At 43.1% G+C, this 7,500-nt stretch overlaps 1 protein-coding gene across 2 annotated transcripts in view; it reads right to left on the bottom strand.

Annotated features, from left to right (window-relative positions):
- zbtb7c (zinc finger and BTB domain containing 7C) overlaps positions 1–7,500 on the bottom strand; it is a 21,532-nt gene that overhangs the window by 8,724 nt on the left and 5,308 nt on the right. Inside the window, exon 2 of one of the 2 annotated variants that reach the window (XM_076988854.1) lies at positions 1,923–2,060. The exons of the other annotated variant lie outside the window; for it this stretch is intronic. The gene's annotated coding sequence lies outside the window, so the exon portion shown is untranslated. The remainder of the gene's footprint in view (positions 1–1,922; positions 2,061–7,500) is intronic. 2 annotated transcript variants of the gene reach the window in all.

The raw sequence follows: 7,500 nt of genomic DNA, 5'->3' as shown, positions 1-7,500 counted from the left end.
GGAGATCATTTGAGGGTTGTTCCAAAGGCTGAGCTGGAGGGTGACCTGCAGGTCCGTTCTCCTCGCCGTTAGCATCCACACTTACTTAGCCTGTTTACACACACTAGTGCTCGCCTGCGTCTTAGCAATGGCTCTGCAATAATTGAACAGATGGCTCTGAATTCGGATCTTCCGTTTTGGTGATGTGGCTCTCAGGCCAAGGAGACGGACGCGCTGCAATAATGACAGGTGTGACACGGGTAATGAGAAGCTCTTCCCAGGTCCGATAACAGGGGGTGAATTTCACCCAGCCTTGTTTAGGGAACTGTTGCCGTAGCATTTAGAGGAATGTATTAGAAATACACTCAAAGTGAAAAGTTCCAGTTCAGGCGAGCTGGTAAGCGTAAGATCACTGGCACAGCAGATACGGTACCATGTTCCTCACACTCCAGTGTAACATCAGAATATGTAAATTTTGTTTAGATGAAATGCTCGATGATTTTGGCTTTGTTCTTTGTTAATTAGTTAGTTTGGTGACAGTTTGAGCGTTTGAGAACCACCGAGACTCGGGCAGATGTAACAACGACATAACAAACGACGATGATTTGAGTTTGTATTGTCTAGTTTTTCTGACTTTTGTGCTCTGTAAGGGCTTCAGATTGACTCACACACATCCGGCATTATCTGCCTATTTTAACACCTAATGCAGTGTTTTATGAATTTAAAAAACAGCGAGTGTCTTCAATTTCTAATAAGAGTGTACTCGTATAATAACAACACAGATGTAATTTATTCTTATATATATATATATATATATATATATAAAATATAGAATTTCGTTTCTTTACTTACTACTAAGAACGCAGTCCAGTTTCATATTTTTGATTTCATCACAGTTTTCAGGTGGCCAAGATGCTATCAGAAACTCTCCTTGTATCACAAGGCGCAGGGCAGTATTTTCACAGCCAGCCGTCATTAAGGGGACTAGTGAGTGTGTCATCCGCAGGCTGCCTAGCGTCTGTCTGAAGCTGCATCTTCATCAGGACCGTGGAGCAGGACTTCACCCGCACCATCATCATCATCGTCACCCACCGCTGCACAAACACTCATTTACACCTGTTGTTTGCTGTCTAGCTCATTTTAGCGTACAGCCCGACAACGCGGTGCCCTCTGCCCTCTGACCTTCCCTCCTGACCTCAAAGACTCCTAAACTTGTGTTTTTAGCTTGTCGAAAGAAACGTAGAAGATAAAATAATGGAAATTGCAAACTTGGTTAGCCAGATTTGTAGAAAAAAACTGTAATTAGTCAATTATTTTTTTGTTGTTTTGTTTCGATTTTTTTAATTATAGTATCAGGAGTCAATTAGTCAGTAGGGTGAATAAAATAATAATAAAAAAAAACAATAATTATTGTGATGTTGTCATACTAAAAGACTTTGGAACCTCTGAGGGTTAAACACTTAATGTAAACTGCGTTAATCCGAACGTTGACACAATGTCGGAGTGACACCTACACAAACTGTACTTGGTCAATCATTTCTGATGGCACAGGTCACATGTTCCAGGCATTTTACAGCAGTGCCAAAGCTTCACACGCTAATTTCTGTAGATGGCGTCTACAGCAGGTTACAACCCAAATAATTACATGAGTCATCAAATTACCATGTGTATTGCTGTGTTGCTGTCACTATGCCTACACCTGAGGCATATCCACAAAGCAATGAACACACGCACACACACACACACACACACACACACACAGAAAGTACAGTTTCTGCAAGCCATACGTATATAATGTTATCATAGGCACACACATAAGTTGAACAGTTGCTCTATCTTAACACATATATTCTAAATCACGTACATTCACACATGGTGGGCTCCCACTCATCCACGCGTATACACAGCTTTTACGAAAACACATTAATTCCAGACCCACTCACCCCTGTGTTCCTTCGGAGTGTAAGTGTGTCCTCGCTGTCCTACGGGGTGCCGGTGGTCTCACTGGGGTTCACTCTCTCTGCGTGTGTCTCATCTCCCTCTGTCCCCCTCAGTGTGCCTCACTCATTCACCTCTCCTCCCTTCATTCACAAAATAAAAGCCCCGGCGTGAGCGTCCAGCGGTGGCAGAAACAGCAGCTCCCTCACTCTCCCTCTCAAACCCGCGCGGACATATACGCACTCACACACACGCCGGCGCGCCTGCGCACACACACACACACACACACACGCTCACACACACCCGTGCGTGATAAAGAGAGAGCAAGTGGGTTAGCCAGCAGGAAGGAGGAGAGTGTGAGAGAGAAGAGGTGGACCATCAGTATAGCAGCAGTGGAAGAGAGAGAGGGAGGGGAGAGAGAGAGAGAGAGAGAGAGAGAGAGGGAGTGGAGCAGGGCACTGTGATGTCGAGATGCTGCAGCTAGTTTTTATAGCTGGGTGGGTAGCATAGAGATAATAATACCCCATCCTCCTCCACAACACAAGTTAGGCACGGTGTGTAATAAGACCGCGGTGCAGACAACCTCTGATTTGGGGTCAGTCTCAATGAATTTTTAGTTTTCTTATAGCAGATTTGCAGGGACCGAGGAGCAGACAACAGCAGGTCTAGTTTGAGGAGAGAGAGAAAGAGAGAGAGAGAGACTGAAGAAAAGAGAAAGGGAGAAAAAAGAAAAACAAGAAGTTGTGCAGACGCTGTGTTGTGTGTGTAGACAGCACTAGGCTTTGGGAACATCAGGGAGCAGGCGAATGTAGAGAATGTAGACGTGTTTTCACTGTTTACACAGCATAAGGACGGGCTGTGTAATCCTGGTCAGGATTTAGTGTTAGAGTCATTGAGCTGGTTTCATATGCACTGAGAACACGGTGGTGAGGTTGTTTAAAAGCAGTTCGCGTAGTGGTGGACATAACGAATGTTGTTTTATTAATTAGATGTTATATCTCCTGTTTAAGAATATTTAGAGAATTTCTAGTCCTGTTGTACTTTGAAGAGAAACTCTAAAGGAATAAACCACAGTAAAGAAAATGAAACGAAACACTGAATGAAATGTACTAAAACTTAAGACAATAAATGTGTTTATCTGGCACTGAACTGACACAGATCTTTGCGTCTGTGAACTCGTCAAACAGACTCTGACTAGCTCTCATGTGGGTCAGATGGAGACCACACTGCTACATGGCTGCGGCTCAGGGTCTTCTGCAGAGGACAGGACACGGAGACATCGCTGCTGAACCAGGCCAAGTCTGTGCACCCACCAGCCCCCCCACGCCCCCCGCAAACCAGCCACCAAACTTCCTGTTGGCGTTGAAATACTCCTTTCTGCTGTTCTCAAATTTTATTGCCTACTCAGTCAAAATTGTCTTGTGGAAAGATTCGCGTTGAAAGGTGATCAAGTGCTGTCCAAAAGGTCACGTGACTTGCGTGGCTTGTATCTGCTGTATCCTACTATATTTAACACCGTGGTTACGGCAGCACACCCAGGCACGGTGCCAACCGGCTTTCATGCTCAGCGGTGATCATTAGATTAGACATATACATGTTTCAAGGTCACTTTGAATGAAATGTGGAGACTTGGAGACCGCAAAAAAATTCAAAGAAAGAAAGAAAAAAGTGAAAGGACTATAGGCAGCGTTTTTTTTTGTCATTTCCAGAGGCCTATAAACCCTGCGACTGTGCTGGACAACTTCAGCAAAGGTCTCCTCGAGAAGATTCTGTGTGATATTCTGCAGCAATCTGAGATCCTGGACGGTACAGAGTTCTTGCTTCACACGTAAACCACTGTGACACAGAAATGAGTGTTTCATCTATTATCTAAAGCAGACGAAAGGACTGAATTTCTGCCATTCTCGCCTTCTCTGCGTTTAGCAGTGCGGTGTGTCTTTAAATCAATCCCCCTAGCTATAAAAGTCTGCTAGCACATGCACAGGATTTCCTAAATGACATCAGGAATCCACCTAGTTATGCAATTTATGGATGATTTAGAAGCACTCAGCCGACCTTCTGTCAGATGTATGCTTTATGTCTCACGCCAGTATAAACTCCTGTTAAGTGTTTGTTGTGCGGGAAAACAGATGTATCGTATCTGTGTGTGTGTGTGTGTGTGTGTGTGTGTGTGTGTGTGTGTGCTTGTCCGTGCATGCACGCTTGCATGTGTGTGTGTGTGTGTGTGTGTGTGTCTGTGCACAATAAGCAAATTATTAAATCACCAAGTTATCCAACTTTAGAGTTTACCTCTCTATCTGTAATATCTTTGGAAGACTTTGGGTCTTATGGAGTTTAGAGTATATAATATTGACTTTCTAAACAAAAGCAAAGTAACATAAAAATTAATAAGTAACCACACAGCAAGATGCTACAAATAAATCATTTTTTGTTCAGAAATTCATGGCCAAAGTTCCACATCTGTATTCCACAGATTGATGGATTACAATCCACATATCAAACATGTCTGACATATACATTTTTTTTTTTACATGCCTGCTTTGGATGTGGAACTAAAAACTGTCAGCCTCGTTTCCCAGGGGAAGAGTTCACTTAGCCGCAACCTCAGGCCTGGCACTTGTGTTGTTTTGTCGATGGTGAGATTTTACGAAGCTCAAGTTTCACGTTTGTGTAAATACACAGAGAGCCCACTAAACGCTCTCAGGGCAGGCAAACAGGCACAGGACTGTCACACACGCTGAGACGCACACAACACGCACACACACCGAAACACGCTGGAATGTACAGTCAGTTGTCATAGAAACCCCGGCCTCAGCAGGTAAGTCTTCATTAGTTGGTGGACTCTCTGCTCTTGGCTTATATTAGACACAAGGTCTCACCACTCACATGCTACCATGGGAAGTGATGAGACATGGATTGACATGTCTTGTATTTTTTATGGATAATTTATCCCTCTAAATTTGTTTATAATGTTGAATTTAGCAAGACTCAGTGATGACCTCTGTTCAAATGACAAATTAGCTGTTGTGTAATTAAATATTGCTCAGCTAAAAGTGATAACTAATTCTCCAAAACTGTTAAATGCATATAAACTAGATACTGTGATACTGTGTAGCTCCCCCCCCTCTCCCTCTCTCTCTCTAAATATCTCTGTCCTTCTCTCTCTCTCTCTCTCTCTCTCTCTCTCTGTGTGTGGGTGTGTGTGTGTGTGTGTGTGTGTGTGTGTGTGTGTGTGTGTGTGTGTGTGTGTTCTCACTCAGGAGGTCCAGGCTGAGTAAGCGTTGGACTCTGCAGTACCTGTTTGTAATCACACTCAGTTCCTGTGATAACACACACACACACACACACAAATGCACACACACCCTTCATACTGAAAGAGAGAGTGTTCATCTAAAAAATATGAAGCCTTTTTTTCCTTGTGACTTTTATATTCTTATACACACGTTCTATTAGAAAAAGCGAGAAAGATATGAATATGAGAAAGGAGAGACTAAGCGGTGAATACAGAGTGTGTAGCGCGTGCTCATGGAGTGGAGCTGTGGCTGAGTGGCTCTTACACACAGAAGGACGAGGAGGGAAAAAGAATGTCATCTGTGCCCGGTGCAGACAAACCCACCCACCACTCCCAGGTTAGCAGGGTGGGAAAAACTTGTCCAAGGACAAAGCAAAAGTGTGTGCGCGCACACACACACACACACACACACACACACACACACACACACACACACACACACATACAAACGCACATACACATACACACACACATACAAACGCACACACATACGCACATACACACACACAAACACGCACACACACATACAAACGCACGCACACACACATACAAACACGCGCGCACACACACAAATGCACGTGCACACAAACACATACACAAATGTGCACACAGACATACAAGCAAGCGCACGCACGCACACATACACACACACACACACATAGCCTACTTTTCTACCTCCACATGGTCTTATGAATGTATGTACTTCATCACACAAACACTTATGCAGTCTGGTGGCTGAAAGGTAATATACTCCTTTATTTCGTTACACTTTAACGGCTCAAAAGACAAGTGTGTGCCACAAAAATTCATTAATTCACACACACTATGGATTATATTTTACTATACTGTGGGACCCTACATTGAATTCATAGCTAAATAACCCTAGTGCTACCAGATATTTTGACTCAAGGTGTTTTTGTAACAGGACCAACAAGCATGACTTACTGTACTTGGCAATACAATAGCAATAAAATATAATAGCAATATAAATGGTAAATGTACACACACACACACATACACACAGCCTCAGACTCAAGAGTATTTGAGAATATCTCTCCTTGTGTGTGCATTAATGATGAGATTATTAACCAAGTCCTGTAAAGTCCGGTTAAGTCCTGTTGTTTATAATATAGTCATGTCTTATTATTAATTGTGTAGAATGTGTGTGTTTGTGTGTGTAGCACTTGTGTGTGCAGGTGTGTGTGTGAGTCTGTGTGTTTCAGGTTTAAGTACTTTTTTCCGAGTCTTGAGATGTGTCTTCTAAGGTGATTTGGGCCATTTTTGGTGGGTGACTTTAAGATGGAGGTGTGTGTATGAGGGGGAGTCTAACCTGTGTGTGTGTGTGTGTGTGTGTGTGTGTGTGTGTGTGTGTGTGTGTGTGTGTGTGTGTGTGTGTGTGTGTGTGTGTGTGTGTGTGTGTGTGTGTGTGTATGTGATTATAGCTAGCCTCTGTCTGCCCTCGGGCTCTCTGGCTTCTCCTAATTAAAACCAGCCAGGCTGCAGGGCACAGGAGACAGATGCCTGTCATAGCGGTGGCAATACACACACACACACACACACACACACACACACACACACACACACACACACACACACACACACACACACACACACTCTAGGTAGAAGCTTTCATACTCTTCAGTCAGCCACAGTAATATACTAATACCCACATATATACTAATACAATTTACATATACAACTATGTGCACGCCTACACATACAGGAATCCTGTACTAATTCAAATACAGTATAGCATACAGTAACGCAAAATTACACAATACACACACACGCACGCACACACACACACCCACACACACATGAAACCACATTCCTGATCAAAACCATTGTAGACAAAAACAAACAAAAACAATAGCATTTGAAAATCATTTTTATCTAGTTGCCAAGTGTCTTTTTTTCATCACAATAATAATTATTTCCCTTTTTGCTCATGGATGTTATATTTATCCAATTTCTAAACATTTTCAACTTTCAAACAATTTTCTTGAATGAAATCGTCATTAGATAATTGTGGTTTTTCTTGTGCGTTCATTGCGTCAGTGGCGAGGCTTCTGCGTGTTGTCTCAGTCTTCCTCCCGGTCCCCTGTCACGGCTAGCTCAGCTGGTCCTGGTACGGATGAATCTCCCACTTTCTCTGCACATTCTGCCCATCAACTCCAAAAACTATCAGACCCAATATCGTAATTTGGACATTTTTGCCAATGTATCATACCTATCTGTCTTGGCCCACAATGTGTGTGTGTGTGTGTGTGTGTGTGTGTGTGTGAGAGAGA

The sequence above is a fragment of the Brachyhypopomus gauderio genome, unplaced genomic scaffold (genome assembly GCF_052324685.1).
Source record: "Brachyhypopomus gauderio isolate BG-103 unplaced genomic scaffold, BGAUD_0.2 sc64, whole genome shotgun sequence".
Classification (NCBI taxonomy): Eukaryota; Metazoa; Chordata; class Actinopteri; order Gymnotiformes; family Hypopomidae; genus Brachyhypopomus; species Brachyhypopomus gauderio.
The sequence above is the reverse complement of the archived record's forward strand: the minus strand, read 5'-3'. Positions and strand labels throughout refer to the sequence as shown.